General features: G+C 39.2%; 1 non-coding gene across 1 annotated transcript; it reads left to right on the plus strand.

The window, feature by feature from the left end:
* The first annotated feature begins 19,388 nt into the window (after positions 1-19,388).
* On the plus strand, positions 19,389-19,498 carry LOC141425263 (U6 spliceosomal RNA). Its single transcript, XR_012450337.1, has one exon. It is a non-coding gene; the product is annotated as a U6 spliceosomal RNA (small nuclear RNA).
* Positions 19,499-20,093: the final 595 nt, after the last annotated feature.

Genomic DNA, 20,093 nt, shown 5'->3' on the forward strand with positions numbered 1-20,093 from the left:
TTGGAAAATGAGGAAGCAAGGCCAGAAACTGTATTCCCACTACAGCCCTAAAATAACTCTAATTCCATGAAAACACTATTAAAAAATATTAGCATGCCAAAAGCATACATTCGAGTAAAACTTCATTAAAACATAATACTAAATCACAATGCAGTTTATTCTGGATGCAGCATCCAGTTCCTTTTTGGATCACATAGGCTCAACAGAGCATTTAAGCAATCCAGGCAATTCACATGGTGAAGTTTAGCTAAGAATCTATACCATGAAGCCAGTCTGTTTGACGCAGAATGGATTCATTGTGTGTTTTAAGGATGCTTCCCAGGGTCCACATGAAGGGAACACACACAATTGCTGATGTCAGGGTAGGTATGTTTAAGGGCCATGGAGAATTTTTTCCCAGAAATCAGAATGATACATCTTGGAACATTCTTCTGAAAGTGGTTTTGGTTGTCTAGAATAAGAGCCAATGTCGACCAAAGTATACGTTCAGGATCCCTCTACTGCCAGATGGAAAACTGTCCTGAGACCTGGGTAGGAGCAAAGACTCAACTTTTCATGGCTGTGTGCTCTGTTTTTTAATCCCTTTGTTTCCTGATGAAGAGCAGAGACTCTGTTGGAAGGGCAGCCAGTGTCTTGACAGATTCAGTAATGCACATTGAACCTGTCAGGATTCAAAGATTCAAAGAGCTCTTAGAGAACAGAATAGAGTCCTCTTTGATTTGGGCAAGGGAATAGAAAAGGCAGGAAGGCTATACAAAGTCAAGGGTCAAAGCCATGTTGAGAACACACCCTAAGCCTATGACAGGTTTCTGGAGACATCAGGGCACCATTGTTTGGATGCAGAGTGAAATCCAAACAGTAGCCAGGCTTTTGTATCTACCTGGCATTTTCTAGCCTTCTAAAGACTTCTTTTTTTTTTTTTTCAATACTGGAGTTTGAACTAAGGGCCTACCTTGAGTCATTTCACCAGCCCTTTCTTGTGATGGGTTTTTTTTGAGATAGGTTCCCATGAATTAGTTGCCTGGGCTGGCTTCAAACTTGATCTTCCTGATCTCTGCTTCCTGGGTAGATAGGATTATAGGTGTGAGCCACTGACACCCAACCTAAATGCTCCCTTATCCAAGTTTTCTAATAAAAATGCATGTTTGGTTAAGGAAAATGTGAAAACATATATAAAATGATTAGAAGAAAACATAGTCAGCTATGATCTTATCATTCTTAGCAACTTTGGGATGCTATGTTATGTAAGTTGCTTGAGAAGATTTAGAAATTATGTATGATTGCATTTTTGTAGCTAGAATTTAGCATGTTATGTTTCTTAAATATTCTCCTTTTTCTTCTGTGTCACTCAGTAGCATTTAAATTTTTCTCATGTACACTCATTCCACACTTACCTCCCTGTGTTCATCCTGGATCCCTTCTCCCTTCTTTATTCCTTCCTTTCCTAAGGTACATCTTTATTATAGAATTTTTCTCATTGAACATTTTTGACGTATCAGAAACTTTAGCAACTTCATATATTTGCCTTTTATTTAGTTACCACACTAAAGCTTTATTTTTAACTCAAATATATCCTTACAGCTTTTCAGCGTATGTGAGCATTTTTCTCCTTTCCAGTGATTATAACCATTGTGCTTTTTGTCACATGTAATGGCCATGACTTTGAAGTCATCAGTATCTTGTCTTTAATTGAAATATCTCTGAAATTGTACTACTATGTCTAACAATTGGTATTGCTTTCAATTTAAGTATAACTACTTAAACTTAAAGAACATATCCGTTTATTTAGAGCTTCTCTGAATTTTTAAAAATAGTTTTAGTGTGGACATTAAATCTTACCAGATGTTTTCATTGTATCTAATGAAATAATAATGCATTTTCCTTCCTTTTATTTATTTATTTTTTTTTGGTGGAACTGCTAGGCAGGTGCTCTACCACTTGAGCCACTGCACCAGCCCTGTTTTGAGTTGGGTATTTTCAAGAGAAGGCCTCAGAACTGTTTGCCCAGGACTGGCTTTGAAACTTGATCCTCCTGATATCTGCCTCCCAAGTAGCTAAGATCTTTTTTGGATACCTTGTTTTTGGCCAGTGGACAGAAAGAAAGAGAGTAGAAAAGATACAATACTCACTCCCGTGGTTTGTGACCCTCCTTACCATACTCACATTGCATTAGTGAAAACTGATCACATGATGCTCAAATGCAAGGAAAGCTGCTAAATGTGATCTGGTCTTGTGCATAGGAGGAAAAGGAAATTGAGTTTGAGAAACACATGGCATGGTTATTTGCTCACCTTTCCTTCCTATATCTATCATTCTTTGAATAATCTGTTGGATTCTATTTGTAACATTCCAGTTGGAGCATTGAATATTGACTAAAAGCAAGATTGGGTAGTCATTTCTCAGTGATCCCTTTGTAAGATGTGTTATCAGCTATGGTTTGCAGTGCTTTCTCCCTCCCTCCTTCCATGATTCCTCCTTCTCTTTCTCCCTATCCACTTTATTCTTCTGTGCTCTGAAGCACTCTATGAAGCATCTAGATTTTCTCAGCATTCTTACTCTCTTCTATTTGTTTCTACACTGGAACTTTATATCCAGGGTGTTTATGACTAAATGTTATTATTGTGTATAATTGAGAATTATTTAATGGACTTTCAGATAAGAATTATTTGGACTGAACTCCGGTTACACAAGTGAATTTTGCTCTTTTCCACCAAGGTTTATTATGACCTGTGTGGATTTCAGTGTATGGAGTCATTTCTAGTCAGCTGGCATCCTGCACGATGATGGTCACAAGGCCTATGGGGCTTGTTGATCTGAATGCAGATAAACAAAAAGTTAGACTTTTTGTTTAAACAAAAGTTTAAGTTTGCTTTACAACTCACAACTTGCCTAGGCATGGAGTCTTCTTTTTCTTTTGCCATGATTTTTCCCTTAAAACTAGACTTCTTTCAAATATCTTTTGTCTAAATTGCATGAAGCTTGAGCCAGTCTTATCTTTTGTTCCATTATAATATTTTTCTTCCATATTTTCTCCTCCTCCTTCTTATTTCTTCTTCTTTCTTGAATGCTTCTGGGATTCATTTTTCTCAAAATTAAAACAACGTTTAGAAACTGGGTTCTTTTAATTAATTTTGCTCTGTTTAGCAATTTTTTCAGACTAAGTTTTCTTTAGTTTACCTAAGCTGTTTAGTTCTTATATTAATTATCACATTGGCTGCACTGTTCTGTCTTCTTTGTGGAGTTCCTATTAAAATATATTCAATCTTCTAAATCTATCTTCTATCTGTATCAATTAAATCTAACAGAATATCCAACTTAAACTAGCTTAAGCAGTAAATGGAGTATTTTGACTGTGTTCCTGAAAATTTGGAGCTAAAGTTGTGCTTCAAGTAAGAAACAGAAGGGCTCCCTGGCACCTTTTCTATCCATTGCCCTGCTCTAACCCTTCCTATATTGCCTGCATCTTCAGGCTGGCATCTTTCATGGTACCAGATGGCTTCCAGCAGCACTCAGGGTTACTGTCTTCCTCTGTCACATCCAGGCACATCTCTTCCCATAATCATCTAACAGAAGTCCTGATCCCTCCTTTCAGGTAACCTTGAGTCACATATGCAGCCCAGAGGGGATTACTATGGCACAAAGTACATGGCTGTGGTGGGTCCTCCTCACCCAAACCAGTGACAGTCCCATTAGAGACAACTACATTGTCCTCCTCAACACTCTCATTTTAGCTTAGTTTTCATGAATTTATTCCCCTTTGATTTCATGTTAATTTTCACATAGACTAAGTTCTCTATGATCACGGGTGTGGGAGAAGTGGATTATATGTCTCACTTCCATGTGAATTTAAAAGTCAATCTTATCCTCCTCCCCCTACAGAATACTGAATCCAGCTTATGGACTCAATCCCCGCTCAGGTCTTGTTGAGAATGAGACTCAGAAATGTGTCTCTTCCCCTGATTGGACAGGCAGTCCTTCTGCCTCTTAGAGAGGAATGCATTTTTTGATCTGAGGCTAATACCTTGTGGGTGGGTTACAATTTATGAATTTTGGAGGGACACAAACTTTCAGCCCATAACACTAGCCTTCATTCATAGTAGATGTTTGATTTCTGTTAAGATGTTTAAGTTCTTCAAACTTCACTTTCCCTAACGACAAATGAAAATGGCAAGAATATCTTTCTTCCAATTAAAACATACAGAGCTGTGCACAGAGCTGGCAATCTAATAACAATTTTTCTGATCATTATGATGGTTATGGTGGGAGTGAGAGCACTAATGCTACTAGTGAAACTCTATGGAAACCCCTAGTGTCCTGCCAAAACCAAATTTACTGCCACATAAGCTAAACATAATTGCATTCCTATGCAAACATTTCAGGGATAAAGCAATGACTTCCTGAACACAGGGCTTTTTGAGAATTAGGAAGATGGAGCTCCCAAAGAAAGCCCCTCTTCCCTCTCTCAGTGGGAAGCCATTAGTCAGGGATTGAAAGGTTGTTAGGGGACAGTTGACCTTCAATGTGCACTTGAATAACGGGACCCATTTATGGTTGACAATTGGCTCTTGCCCAAGTGGCCCGTGAAATTGTATGGGCCAAGTATTCATTTTACAATCCTTTTTTTTTTTCATTTTACAGTCTTTTTTAAAGAGGGTTTCAAATGTTGCTGGGTATCTTAAAGTCTAAGTTGTTACATGTGGAAGGGACCACCCATTGTGTGCTTAGAATTTCTTTTTTAGAGGCAGGAACACATTCCAAAGGCTGTATTTGGTATGGCTTGCCAGCCCAGCGTTTCCAGGCTATTAATATAAACTATTTCTTGGACACTGGATTCCACTCTTATTTGCTTAAGTTGTATTTTTTTCTTCATCTTCTTGAAATGGAAGACCTTAAGTAAAAAAAAAAACCTCAGTAACTGAATTGGTGACTTTCAAGTCTGCTTCTGAGATGAGTCACAGTTTGAGCATGGTGTTGATGGTTGATAACAGTGACCATGATCCTGACTGTAGAACATAACCATGTAGTCAGGTGTGGAAAGAAAGAGGTTGTGGTCAGGGCTGATTATCATGACTAGCCTCAGGCCATGATGAATAAAGGCAATCTGCCCATGCTCAGTGGGCTCATGACCTTATTTCTTAGGAGAAAAGTCAAGTTAACCAATAAACATGACAGACATCAGTGCTACACCCTGGCCTGAGCAAAGTGCTATTGAACAGAGCAAAGAAGGTAACCATTCCAAGACAACAACCTTGGGGAAGATTTCCCATTGGTGGGGAGGTGATGCCAGGGCTCTGATAGACAAGATGAACAACAATCCCTCATGAAAAGATAGCATCATTTTAAGAAAATAAGTGTGATATACTGACAAAGCTAAAAGGATGTTAGCAAAATGAAATCATTATTCACTGTAACTGCTCCAACCATGCAAGTATTCATAACAGACATATTAAAGGAGTAATTCAATTCTCCCATATGTATTCAAAAGGGCATGACAATGTAGCTTCTTAGGAATTAAAGTTAAAATCTCTCCAAAGTGTCTCCCAGAGGGTTGCAGCAGAATGTCAGCTCAAAGCAGCAGGTGTTCCTCATTGCCTCCCAAGAAACACATGAAAGGCAATTTCCAGCCAAGGAGGAAGGTCGCACATGCTTCGAAGGCTATCTCACAGCCAAGATGCTAAAAAGAGGGGCAGCCTGGTGTGATTATTCCCTGAAATACTCAGAAAGGCCTTGGCAGTGGAGTGTCCCAGGACCCTGGCCTATGCAGAGAGCAACTCAGAGCAGGAGAAGAAAAGCGAGGATCACGACCTGACTCGGCCTCCATCACCCAACCGGTTCCCGCCAAGACCGCGGATGGATTTCTCTACCCCACTCTCTTAACTTCCATTTTAGCAATCACAAATTTTAGCTTAAAGTGACCAGGCCTTTGAGCTGGACATTCCATCTAGCTTTTTGAATGCCGTTTCTTTCAATCAGTTTCAATCCTTCAAATCCTTGGACGGACATTCCATCTAGCTTTTTGAATGCCGTTTCTTTCAATCAGTTTCAATCCTTCAAATCCTTGGACGCTTGAGCCATGGGATGTAAGAACTGATGATATTTCTGAAAACAACGTCTGCAGTGTTCTGAGAGATAGCACTTTATTTTCACTGCCATGCTATGCTTCATTTGAAAAGCAGCCATTGTGCTAACAGAAGTTGACATTATCTTCCTTTCTTCATGGCCCACGCAGGAGAGGAAGGTCATTGACCCTAAGTTGCTGGACAGATATTTGGAAAACAGCTGTTTCTGAGGTACCTCCTCCTAGCATATTTTCTGCCTTTTCTGCTGCATAGGTGGAATGACCTTCCCTATTCCAGGGTCATCTTTATGTACCCAGAGCCCAGTGGTTTTGTCAGTCAGACAGTTGGTCCTCCAGGGACATAAGGAGATGTCAGTTACCCAGCAGGCCACCATGCATTAGGCTGGTCCTGGCAAGCAGGATGCTCAGCCTTGCAGTTGTCCCTAAGCTATCTTCGAGCTTTCTCTGGGCTTTGAGGAGATTGTTCTAACCATGCATCTCTCAACCACAGAGGAATCACATAGAACAGAAGGGTTTCTTTCATCACCTTTTATGAATTACCACGTTGGCATAGTCAGAGCTTGGGAGGGGATTTGGATATTTTTCAAGTCACATTAGGCACCAGGGCTTGCCTAGAGCTCAATGCAAGTTGTCTTATTTAATTTGCAGAGTCATATGATCATGACTATTTGATAGATAAACAAACTGGCTCAGAAACACAAAGTAATTTGACCCAGCTAGTCCCTGTCAGAGCCCAGGTGGAGATTCAGCTTGGCTTAAGGTACCTCTGCAAATGGAGAGGCTCTGAGGCACTGTCAGCGGCCCTGACAGGGCACATGTCCTCGTGGGAGAACAGGTACCTTGGTCCTCACTTATCCAGAGCTGAACTCACATTGTCTTCAGCTTGCATCTCTTCCCACCATGTGCATTTTGTCTAATCCAATGCGTGGGAAGTAGCTAAGCTACAACTGCCAGAGTCACAGGGTCTGTCCTGGTCCACCACTGACTGTGTGAACTTGGGCAACTTTGATATCTCTCCGTACCTCAGTTTTGTCATCTGTGAAACCATGATAAGCACAGTACCTGTTCATGGGCTTAGTGAGGCTTCATTGAGTTCATATGCATGAAGAACTTAAACTTGTACTTGGTACAACAATAAATACTGTAAAATTGGCCATCCTCTGATATTAGTTATAAATGATACCATCCAAATGAAGCTTTAAAATATCCTTGACCCCACCCTATTTCTATGCTTACAGGTTTCTTGCCTTCTTCTCCTTTGCCCCAGTCCACCACTACCTCATCCACTATGTCCAAGTCACAGGATCCCAGCAGCTTCCCCCAGGCTCTGTCACTGACCTCATCCCTTACACAGCTGCAGAGTGATCTTTCTATGAGTCTGTATGTGTCATTGTTTACAAATCTGGCCTCTCCATTGCTCAGACATCTGCTGACGTTTTACTCCTTCCAATTTGATCTGCCTGATGGTGGGTGAAAACCCATCCTGTCATCTGTTTGCTTCCACCTTCTCTGAAAACACTTGAAACTTCTCATTCCTATGCATTGTCTATTTTGTTCCTTCTCCCTGGGTTGCCATTCTCTTTCTCTACAGAGCAAATTCCAACTCCTTTGTCCCTAAGAGACCTTGTGAATTCTTTTCGGAAGTCTGGCTTCTAGCCCTTGCCTCATGTGCCCTGACACACGTCCAACCAAACACTCTTAGTCCGTGAGAGTCCCTGCTTTTCTCTGCTCCATTCCATGACTCTTTTTTGGTGGGGGGGAGTGGAGACTAGGGTTTTGAACTCAGGACATCACATTTGCTAGGCAGGCACTCTACTACTTTAGCCAAACCTCCACCCTTTTTGCTCTGGTGACTTTGGAGATAGGGTCTTGCTTTGTGCCCAGGCTGGCCTGAACCTTGGTCCTCCTATTTTATGCTTCCCACCATCATTAGGATGACAGGTGCACACCACCAAACTCAAATTTTTTCCATTGAGATGGGGTTACCCGAACTTATTACCCGAGCTGGGCCCCAGTGTAGCTTGAGATAACAGGCATGATTCACCATGCCCAGCTAATGGTTGAGATGAGGTCTTGAGAACTATTTGTGGGGCAGGCTTGGAAACTCTATCCTCCCTCTCTCAGCCTCCCAAATAGCTAAGATTACAGGTGTGAACCACTGGCTCCATGAATCTTTTTAGTCTTTCTGTATTCCCAGCACCTGGCCCAGGGCCTAGCTGGGGTAGGTGCTTCACAAATGGTCTTTGAAAGTTTACTTCACCTTTGGTAATGGAATAGAGAGTAATTTTTTTTGTTGTTTGCAGATAAAGACAAATAAGGAAAACATCAGGGTCAATATATTTATGACTTTTGATTCAGCAAACATTTTCAAAACATTTCTTAAAAGTTTTGTATAGGTCATTTCTGACTGCCCCTTGTTTTATACTATTTTCCTTCAAGGCTAAGCCAGTTTACTTGCATATGGGGACTTGATTCTGTGAGCTTTGGGTTTCTTTGAGAAATTGATAGCTCTATCTTTTGTGGAACCCATCAGAGTTGATGCCTGAATGTAACCATCAAAAGAACAGGAATTCTCTATTTTTAAAATGTAAACAAATGCAAGCAGATGGTTTAATCCCTAAGGATTTCACCTGGCTGAGAACCTGGTCCAGGTGACCATGTGGTTTCTACCTTGGGAGACACAGCTTCTGCTTCCCATCTGCTTCTGTTAATCCAGGTGGCCAGTGCAGAAGAAAAGTTCTGTGAACCTTCCTTCTGGTTCACTGGGGGAAAAAAGCCTTAGGATAAGTGGGTCAGGATAAGTATTATCCTAGCTCTGCATGTGAAAATATAATAGATGGGTTAGAATCTTAGAATTTCAGACTGCATTGTCACGTGTTTTTGCAGTTCAGAGTCTGGAGTTCAACAAGCTGCATGAGGACCACACAGCCCTCCCCACTCTCTCATCCCTATGTGACCCAGTTCCCCGCCCCACCAGCCCTTTGGTGGCTAATCAGGGACAGTACTTGGTCTCTTTGCTCCTCAGCCAGGAATCTCACTAGAGCTTGGGGAACAATTTCCTGTGTTTTCCCTGGAGCAAGCAGAGAAACCCTGTTTCTTCATCTGCAGTCGTGCGTGTGTCCTTCCATTTGAAACAGCATTGATCTGGGATTGTAGGAAGGAGCCTGGCCAGCTTCAGAGCAGCCCCTGCCAGGAGCTTCTCTATGTCCTGAGCTAGAGTTGCAAGTGCTGCATCCACAATTGGGGCAAGGACCAAAGATGGCTGCAGCTGGACCCAGTGGAACAGGCCTGGGGTTGATTTTTCTAAACATTGTTTGCTGCTCAGGGATCAGCTGTTCCTGAGCTGTTTCTGAAGCTGAGGGCTTGAGCTAGAATGATCCAATTTAGCAAACATTCACCACCGACCACTGTGTGCTGGGTCCTGCACTGTGTGCTGGGGAGAAAAGACAAAAGACAGGATGATTCTTGCCGGTGACAAGTTCCATGTTCTGCTGGGGGAGACAGATGAGTAAACAGTATGCCACTGCATAAAATGCTTGGCTTTATGGTTGTGCGACAAATCCAATGTGATGGAGTGAAAATGAGAGAGGGGTTAGAACTGAGAAGTGGATGGAGGAATGGATGCCTGGGCAGGATCTGGGAGAGAGATACAAAGAAGGTCTTAAGAGAGAGAGGTGGGGAGAGGGAGGGGGATGGAGGGAAAGAGGGAAAATGAGAGAGAAAGAGAGAGAGAGAGAGAGAGAGAGAGAGAGAGAGGGAGGCATGGAGCATAGACTGGCATGAAGAAGGAAGTGGACACCAGTGGGACTAGGCACATGGGTGGGAAGGGACCATGAGGAAGGGTTCATGGGGGAGATGCTGATGTAGAAGGGACTTGAGGGAAAGGGTCTCGAACACTCAGGGATTAGAGCATTTTCCTGCAAGTTAAATCCCAGCGGCAAAAAGAAAGCATTTTCCCAGTTGCCTGTGACTGCAGCCATCAATCCCGAGGATAAGGGTGTGAATGCTGTTCCCTGGAATCAATTAGCAGAGAGCAGTAGCTGCTTTGCTTTGCTTACAGGCTAATGATACCTGGCAACAGCGCTGTTTGTTTTAACATGTGGCTGTGGTGTTTTAGCAGGGGGATTGATGGTGGAAACCCTGGACACTGAGAGACAAGCCAGCCCTAGATGTGCTTTCATAGGCCCCCCCAGGGGAGGGTCTCTTGACCCCTTCCATGTTTGTCTCCTTCAGTCTGGCTCCAGACTGTCCCTGGATTTGGTAAGTTTTACCCAAGGGTCCTCCTTCATTTTCCACTGTCTGAAAGGGCAAATATTTGACAGATTTCTGTCGTCACCTGATTCATTGTGTACTTCTGGAACAGAAGATGCCATGGGGACTTTGGGGATGTAGACACAGAGGAGACCCATGACACAATACAAGGCAGGGCAAGTGTGTGCACTGAGGTAGCCATGTCTTCTCTCTACTGTGTAGCTAGGCATAACCTTCTACCATGAAGAGAGGCTGTGGGAACTGGGAATGATGGCCTCATCCCTCTTAGTTCAACCCCTCCTGTGATAAATGAGAACATTGAGGCATAAAGCAGTCCCCAGACTGCTACAAAGTCAAATGTGTTCAATTAGTGTAAATGTTTGGGCAAATGGGTGTGATAAAGTCAGGGAGGACCAGGAAAGGCAAAGAGGCTCAGAGAAGCACCATCTCTCAGTACAGACTCCTGTCCACAGGCTATGAGATGCATAAAGAATGAAGATGCTGGAGAGAACAGGGCCCTGGCTCCTGAGGCTGAACATCTCAATCTGTGTAGGCAGGAGACAGAAGAAAGAGCTGCTCCACTTAGGTGGAGTGCTCTCTGCTACTCACCTGCCTCCCCCTGGTTAATCCAGCATACTTGGTGGGGCTCCATTCAAGTGATATTTTCTGCAGGGAAGACTTCTAGAATATTTGTACCATGGTCATACTGATGTCTTAACATTAAGCCCCTCTTCTTCAGAGCACTTAGTATAATCGCAATTCCTTCCTAACTATTTGATTGAAGTTTGCCTTCCTCAGTTAACTTTAAGTCCATGAAGGCTCCAACCATGTTTGCTTTGGCTCATATTTGCATCCTGCTGTGGTTTGAATGAAAAGGTGCTCTACGTCCTGCATCTCCTCTGTGTCTATCTCCTTAAAGTCCCCATCTTCACAGCATGGACATTCTTAGAAGTACAGGATGAATTAGATATTGACATCCGTGTCATCATGTGTTGGAAACTTAATCTCCACATTCAAATGTTGATGTTGGGAAGCAAGGCCTTTGGGAGGTAATGAGGATTGGATGAGGTCTTGAGAGTGGGGTCCCTTGAGGGCATTAGTGGCTTTCTAAGAAGAGGAAGAGAGACCTGAGCTAACACACTTGCTCTATCTTGTCGTGTGCTACCCCCTGCCATGTTCTGATGCAGCAAGTAGGATTCTATCAAATCCTGGTGCCATGCTCTTGAATTTCCTAGATTCTGAAACTATCAGAAATAAATTTGTTTTCTTTATAAACTGCTCAGTAAATGTTCCCCAATGTAGGCATAGTTCCTGATAACTGTTATGTCAAATTGATGAATAAAAGAATGAATAAATAAGATTCCTTGATAATGAATGGTTGGTAAGACAATTTATGGCTAAAAATTTTAAATAACTACTGGGAGAAATGAGAGAAGAAATAGATCAAAAGCAAACAAAAATATGATACAGATGTGAGACACTGACAGGTGGAGGCCAAGTCTTTATGGTAGACTTTATCTACAGTTTTAAAACCATCTTAGTCGCTCAACAGGTATTTGTTGAGCATCCGTCCTGTGACCACTTTCATGGTAATTGTTACTGACATGAGGATAGCTATGTTTCATGATCCACAGCCCCAGTGTAAAGCAAATCATGTGACCGCCCCAGGACGGGAGCTACACAATAAGCAAATTCATCAATGGGACCATGGTAGGAGACACTTGGGAATTCTGGTGATAAAATTCTTTATTGCTTAGTAGAGTGACTAGAGGTAATGATTTTTTTTTCATATATATATATAAACTTATAAAAAGGATTTTGGATGTTTTACCACAAAGAAATGATAAATGTTTGAGGAGATATACTTATCCTGATTTGAACATGATAAAATATGCACATATTCTAAAATATGTTACCACATAAATATGTGTAATTTTTATGTCCATTAAAATTAAATATTAAACAATTAAAAGTCAAATAATCAATTATAAAGTTGCAGGCTGGAAGAAGAAGAAACTAACCCAGCTTAAAAGACAGAGTGAGAGCAAGAGTAGTGGGAAGGCAAGAAGAGAGGGAGGGAGCGAGGGAGAGAGAAGATTAAGAGACAAAACATAGAGGGAGGAGAGTAGCCTGGCATTATCTGTGAGTATGAACAGCAATTGTGGTCAGGACCATGGGAACTAAAGTGAGAAAGATCAAATGAGACATCTGATGCAAGGCTTCAGCTAGGTGTGGACTTCGGGAAGTTACTTGGGTTGTGGCATTGGTGTAGACACCTGGGGTAAGACAGAGCTGAGAAACAGAGAGCTTAAGATATTGTGAGGCAGTGGGTTGGGTCCCTCATCCAGATAACCATCAGAGTCACCCAAGATGGAAAAACTAAACCACCTCAGACAACTTCTAGACCAATGTGTGACAACAAGATATCCTTATACATCTCAAAATATTGGTGGGTGAAGACAAACTGTCAAATGTAGTGAGCTCCCCATGGTGTAAAAACATGTGGGCAATAGTGGAGAAAGGGCAAAAGGGCTTCTGACAATTTTGTAATGAAAAGACCCAAGTCATAGACAGTGCTGATTGGACAGTCAGTTGGCCCTTCTTAGACTGTTTAGTTGGAAGAGGAGTAAAGGGGCCACAGTAATGCCAGATGGCTGTGGAGTGTTCTGGACCCTGTGGATTCTCAAGACTAGTTGAAAATAATCTCTTCCAGGATGAAGCTGAACCAAGAAGAAGCTGCTAGGAGATACTCTGAGTTGAAAAGGATAGGGATAATAGGGGCAGAGGAAGGGGAAGGGCCAAGAAGAAGAGGGGAGGGGGAAGAAGAACAGAAGCTCTTACAAAGCTTTGAACTTCTTGCAAAATCTATAGAAGAGAGGGCTCTGTATCAAGAACTGAAGGGAAAAAGAGAATGATATCAAATACATTGCATCTGTGGGGAAACAAAAAGAACCCCAGGAGATGCTACCTTTTCTCTTAAGAGAAAGCAATGTAAAAGAAAGGTTGTCAAATCCCACAGAAAGCTGTATTTTAAAAAAGGGAATGAGGAACAGAATATTTCTTCACAGATAATTAAAAACTCCATAAAACAGAAGCCACAATAATGAAAATTTACTAGATGCTATAAAAAATAGCATAAGTCCAAATTAAGAAAAAATTAGATACTAGATTGTTAGAGAAAATATTTACAAAGATAAATAACAGACATCAGGGAATAATTAAAAATAAATAAAATATTAATTTTCTTTCAGGATTAAATACTAATTATATTTTATAAATAAGTTGTAAACTAGAAGGAATCCAATGAGGAACAAATGTCATAGATTACACCTTAAGAGAAGTAGAACATGGAAAGAAGGTAGCATATAAAACGATTCAAGATTAAATGGCAGATTTAGAGGGCAGGTAACAAAATCTGATGTGTATTGCTAGGAGTCTCTAAAGAAGAAAATCGAAATAGTCAAATAGAAGAAAATAGAATGCAGTCTTGTACTGGGCTGCACGAGGTGAATGAATTGTATAGGAATGTCAACTGGTGTGACAGTAAAGATAAAAAAGTTTTAGGATTGGTGGCATGGCTGGAGTAGTAGAATGCTTGCCTAGCAAGCACAAGGCCCTGAGTTTAATCCCCAATATCACAAATAAAGAAACAAACAAACAAACAGATAAAATGAAAGGGTTTTAGATTATGTAACAAAGCTAAATCCAAAAATGTTGTATGCAAAAGACGTACTTAAAACGGAGATTCTAGCATGCAAACAATTTACAAATGACAGATTTTTAAAATCAAATATATATAAAGCAAATGCAAAAAACAAGAAAGTGGGAGTCATAACCTTGATGGTTGATAAAGCAAAATATGCATGGAAAGCATTAAAAGAAACAAAAGTGACATTTCCTGTAACGACACTGTCATTCACAATGAATACATAATGGCAGTTTACATTCTTGAAACTGCCAGCAAAATAGCAGGCTCAAAAACCTGAACTTTCAGGCAATGCGAGAGAAACCGGGATCATACTAGTCATAAGATATTTTAACTTTGTTACTTAAAGAGAGTTAAATGACAAAATGTTTGTCAGCATACTGACCTAATCAACATCGTGAATAAACTAGGGTTTATTGATTTATTACGGACTGAACCCTTAAAATATACAGGATCTCAACTTTTCGAGCACACGTGAAAACATCATGGAATTTGGCCATGCTGTCAGCCACAAAGACACTTCTGTACATTCCAAAAGCAGACCAAAAAACTATTTCCCGAGCATAATTCATTACATTTAAAGTTTTGATTAAAAATATAAAGGTCTTCCCACTAAGAAATTTTAAAAAATGTCTTTTAAAGGAAGCTTTCATTTTTATTCTCTTAGTTTTTTTGGGGGGGTTAGGGAAATACTGAGGTTTGAACTCAGAGCCCTGTGCTTGCTAGGCAGGTGCTCTACAACTTAAGCCACACTGCCAGTCCTTCATAGTGGTTCTCTTTATTATAGACTGAAAACAACTCAGTGAACCTACTGGTACATCCACTGGAAAAAAGGAATGAGGAACATTTACGTATAATGCTGTAAAATTATCTCTAGTAATGACTGCCAGGAGGCTAAAACACAGTATGAGGAAAAAGTACAGTATGTCACTGTTTCCTAAAGAGAGAGGCAGACAAGTATATGGTTTTATACATATTTGCTTCTACATATATCTTTAATGAAAAGATTAATTCACAAAGTGAATTAAAGTGGTTACTTATCTATTTCTGGGTTGGCCAGTACTGCAGGTGAAACAACTAAGAAACAAACCAGATCAATTACCAGAAACAATATTTAAAAACACGTCAGAGAGCTATGGAAGCAAGAAGGTTGACATGAGCCAACATTCCAGATGGGAGAAAATTTCTGAGGTAATCTGGTGATCTCTCTCTGATAAAAGAAACAGAAGAATATCCAAATAAACAAAGAGATATTTCATGCTGACTAACTGGAATACTCACTATTCTCAACTCATCAATACTTCCATATTTGCTCAATAGATTAAACACAACTCCAGCAAAATACAGGCAACTTCTCTGAGTTTTTGTGAAACTCAGAGAAGAGGAAAAATGAAAAGATAAATTTGGGAAATACAATATACTACAGTTCTTCTCTGGGAAATTCACAGTGCATAAGGCATAGTAACAACTCTGAGAAGTACTGAAAAAGGTAAAGACAAAATACTGAGTAGAGCTAACAATGCTGAAGAAAAAGGACAAAGTTGAAGGAATTATGCTTCCAGGTCTCCAGACTGACTAGCAAGCCACTGGAATCGAGAGGTATAGGACTGGTGGAAGAAGAGATACATAGATCAACAGAACAAAACAGAAAACGCAGGATCAACCTGTGCAAATATAACCAGTGCTCTCTGATAAAGGCCCAAAGGAAGTTCAATAGAGAAAGGATATTTTATCAAAACAGTTTGGACAAGACAATATTCATATGAAAAAGGGGAATCTAGGCACAAGCTTTAGACCTTTCACAGAAATCAATTCAAGATGAATCATATGCTTACGTGTAAAATGCAAAAGTGCAAAAATTTTAGAAGTAAACATAGAGACAATCTAGTTAACCTTGGTTTGGTGATGCGATTTTAGATGCAATACCAAAAGCATGATCCATGATAGAAAAATTTGGTTGGACTTTATTGAAACTAAAAAGGTATGCTGTGGAAGAGACTGTTAATAAAGTGAAAAGACAAGCCCCAAATTGGGAGAAAATCTTTGTAAAATGCACATCTCATAAAGAACAGTGATTCAAAAGGTAGAAGTTTTTAAACTCAACAATAAAAAACAAAACAACCTAGATTAAAAAATGGACACAAGAAATGAACAGACATCTTCCCAAAGAAGACACACAAATAGAAAATAAGCACGTGAAGAGATGCTCAGTGCCATTTGTCATTAGGAAGATGAAAATAAAACAAGATGCCACAGTACAAATGCCCAGGTAAAACCTGGTAAGACAAGAGGGTGAGCTTAAGTGCAAACTGGAGTCAGAGCTGAGAATAACTAGAGGCCTCCAGGACTGAAGCACTTCAAGCGATGGCTACCCACAGGCTACGAATGAAATCTTCAGTGTGTTTTTAAACCACAGTGCAATTAAGCCTTCAGTTATTGATAGATAACTGCAAAAGCCTCAATGCCCTGGAAGTTAATACAATTCTAAATAGTCTATGAATCCAAGAAATAATTCAAAATGGAAAGTAGGAAATGTTTTAATCCAAATTATAATGAAAGCTTACCAAAAACTTTTGAGATTAAAAAAAGATTTAGAGTGAATCTTAGAGCATCAAGTGTGTATGTTAGAAAAAATAGCTTTAACCAATTATTTAAGATTCTATTTCATAAAGCAATAAAGTACATTAACATAAAACGTGAAAAAGAAAAGGAGACAATAAATATAAAAGTATATATCAATAAGATGCAACATACGCACACTATAGAAAAAAATCAACATGTCTAATGCTATTTAAGATTAACAAAACTGATTAAACCTTGGAACCGATAAAAATTTTAAAAAGAGACAGATGCAAATTACCAATGTCCAGAATAAAAAGGAAACATTGCACATCTTGTAGGAGATCTAAATATTCTGATGTACAAAATTTTGAGTATTCTGATATATGAATTTTCTGATTTATATCAATATGTGAATATTCAAATACACATGAAATTGAACCCATATTTCCAGAAAGGAAACCCTGGCAACGGACAGCATCAAATTCATAGGAAGAAGGAAGAAATATCACAGTTTTGCACAAAGATCTTCCACAGAATGGAGTCAGAGGGGAACAGACGGCAATGTTTCCAACTCTTTATGAAATCAGCATAATGTTCATTCTGAAACTTGACAAGGACAATATGAAAGGGGACAACTACAGACCAAACACTCTCATGAACATAGATGTAAAAGTTCTTAATTAAATATGAACAGAGCAAAGTCAGCAATATGAAAGTGGATAATCCATTACGACTAGGTGAACGATGTTGCGTGTACAAGCAAAAGGTATCATCATAAAACCAGGCACTGCATAGCTTCAACAGGAAAAGGAGAAAAGTTATACAATCTACTTGGTAGTTGCAAAAAAGGCATTCGCCCAATCCAATGTTCGCTAGTGATAAAAAGTTCCTAGCAAATTAGAGATAGATAAGAATTTGCTAATCTGATAAAAATTTATGGATTCTGCAATTGATATTACACTGCATAGCAAAAACTCCTGTGGTACCAGCTAAACTACTTATATTGAAGTCAGCAGTGAAGCAAGAAAAAGATTTTTTAAGAATTAAAAATGAAAGAAGAATATTATCATTTGCAGACAATGCTATCTTGTTTACCTAAAAACATTCTAGAGAATTTAGGAAAAAAAACCTCTGAGAATTCATTCATATGTGAATTTAGGAAGGTCTTTGGAGACAAGGTGCAGAAATCAATTGTCTTTTTATGCATCAACAACCAAAAAGTACAAAATTAAGTTTTAAAAGTATAAATTTATAATGTCATCAAAATATCAAATACTTAGGAAAAAAATCTAAAAATTCTATGGTAAAACTATACTTTACTGAGGAAATTAAATTAGACACAAAGAAATAAAAGGATATAGTGTGTGTATTGTGGACAAGACAGGTTATTTTTATTATTGCTGTTGGGGGATGCAGGAGGGTAGTAAATTGACAGGTTAATTCTAAACTTTGTCCAGAAACACAAAGAATTTAGAATAACTATGACAGTTTTTAAAAGGTTAGAGAAAATACACTACCAGTTGTCATGTTTTTGCTTTTTATTTTTGATTTATAAAAATGCAACAGCAGACTGAAAGAGAGGGTGCAGCATCCAACTCATGTGTGGATGGAGGGGTGACGCTGCTGGTTCCTGGAGAAAGCACCACCCTTTTCTTGAAAGGCACTGTTGGCAAAAACACTGGAATGGAGTGTGGAACACTGATTCCAGACAGACCTCATCTCAATAGGAACTCTAAAGACAGATCATAAATACGTGAATAAAGCTATTTAAGTAAAACATAATATGTATTTAAGATCTTGGGATAAGGAAAGTTCTTTTTTCTCCTAAAAAAAGACAAAACCTCCATAGACCTTAAAAGATAAATGTAATAAATCAATGTATACTAAAATTTAGTAACTTTCCTTCATCAAAGGTGACCTTCAGAATAAGATGGGTGTTTATAGCATATATGTCCAAAAGAGGACCTGCATCCAAAAACATTTTTTGGAGATAGGGTCTTACTATGTAGTCCAGACTGGCCTTGAACTTGCATCCTCCTGCCTCAGCCTCCCAAGTCCTGATATTATAGGCCTGTGCCACCACACTAAGCCCAAAATATTCTTTGAAATTCTGTAAATTTATAATAAAGATAGGCATATTAAATATAATTATAAACACTGTCATTTAGAAATCCACTTGGTCTATATACAGCTTCTTTAATTGGAACAAAATTGTGCAGAATTGCATCTCTCAGAATCTCTGGTCCAAGACATCCTGTCTTTTTTGATCAGTGCATGATTTTTCTTTATTCAGTAAATTCAGTTCATTTTATAATGTAGTCTGTACATTTTATAACTATAATATATAATATCTATTTTAGTGTGATGTACCCATCATTCATCCAACCACCCTTTAATAACTGAATTTACTCTAAATGGGCCTCATTTTTCCCACTTCCTATCTCTCTGTTTCCTCCAACCCAAGTTAATCACCATCCTGAATATCGTCCCTTTTTCCTACTTTCTTTGTTAACTAGCTTTATTGCATCAACAGATATTCCAAAAATAGGCACATATGTTTAAATACTTTTAACTTTGCATGAAGAATATAATTCTGAAAATAATTTCAGGGGTTAGTTTTATCATGCATTGTTTAATTTATTAAGGTTCAAACTTTTGTCTTCAGTGTCAGTTATTAATTTTGACTGCAGCACAATATTCTATTCAGTGCATACGTCGTCAGGTTTTGTTCATTCTGTATTTATGGACGTTATATTCATTCCGTCTTCTGCTATTAGAAAGTGTTATTAAGTGCTCGCTTCAGCAGCACATATATTAAAAATAACGGAACAATGCAAAAAAGATTAGCATTGCCTCCATGCAAGGAGGACATGCAATTTCGTGAAAGTTCCATAAAAAAAGAGCATTGTGAAGAACATTCTTATATGTGTCACCTATGTGCGTATGTGAGAATTCCTCCTGAATACATGAATTAAGTTTTAACGCCTGATCACAGTGCACGTGAATAGTCAGTTATGTATTTGTTTTGAATCCAGCAATTACATATTCTTTGTAGTTTTTCCAAAATATTCAACTTGCCATGTTTTATTCCTACTGTGCATTTTTTTCACATTTTAAATTCCCTGAAATAGGAATATTCTTACCATCAGTCAGAGTATCATGTTCTAAGTAATATATTAAAAAATACTGATCTTCCTTCAATCTTAGATTTCTTAGATTTGACAAATATTATCTTCACAAAAGCAACTCTTTCATACATGTACTTTATCTACTCACATACTTCAACATTTTACAATTACTAAATTCTTTAATTAAAACAACAAGTATAACTGGCATAATCAAGTGTGAAGGAAAGGACAGCTGGCTCTCAGAAGGCTTGCACAGAACCAGAGGCAGGGAACAGAGACAAGTGAGGAAGAAACCTGACGGCCATACTCCTGCTGGGCGCCAGGCAGGATGCAGTGCAGAGAAGGGAGAGAGAGCCCCTGCAAGGCG

The sequence above is a fragment of the Castor canadensis genome, chromosome 7, assembly GCF_047511655.1.
Source record: "Castor canadensis chromosome 7, mCasCan1.hap1v2, whole genome shotgun sequence".
NCBI lineage: Eukaryota > Metazoa > Chordata > Mammalia > Rodentia > Castoridae > Castor > Castor canadensis.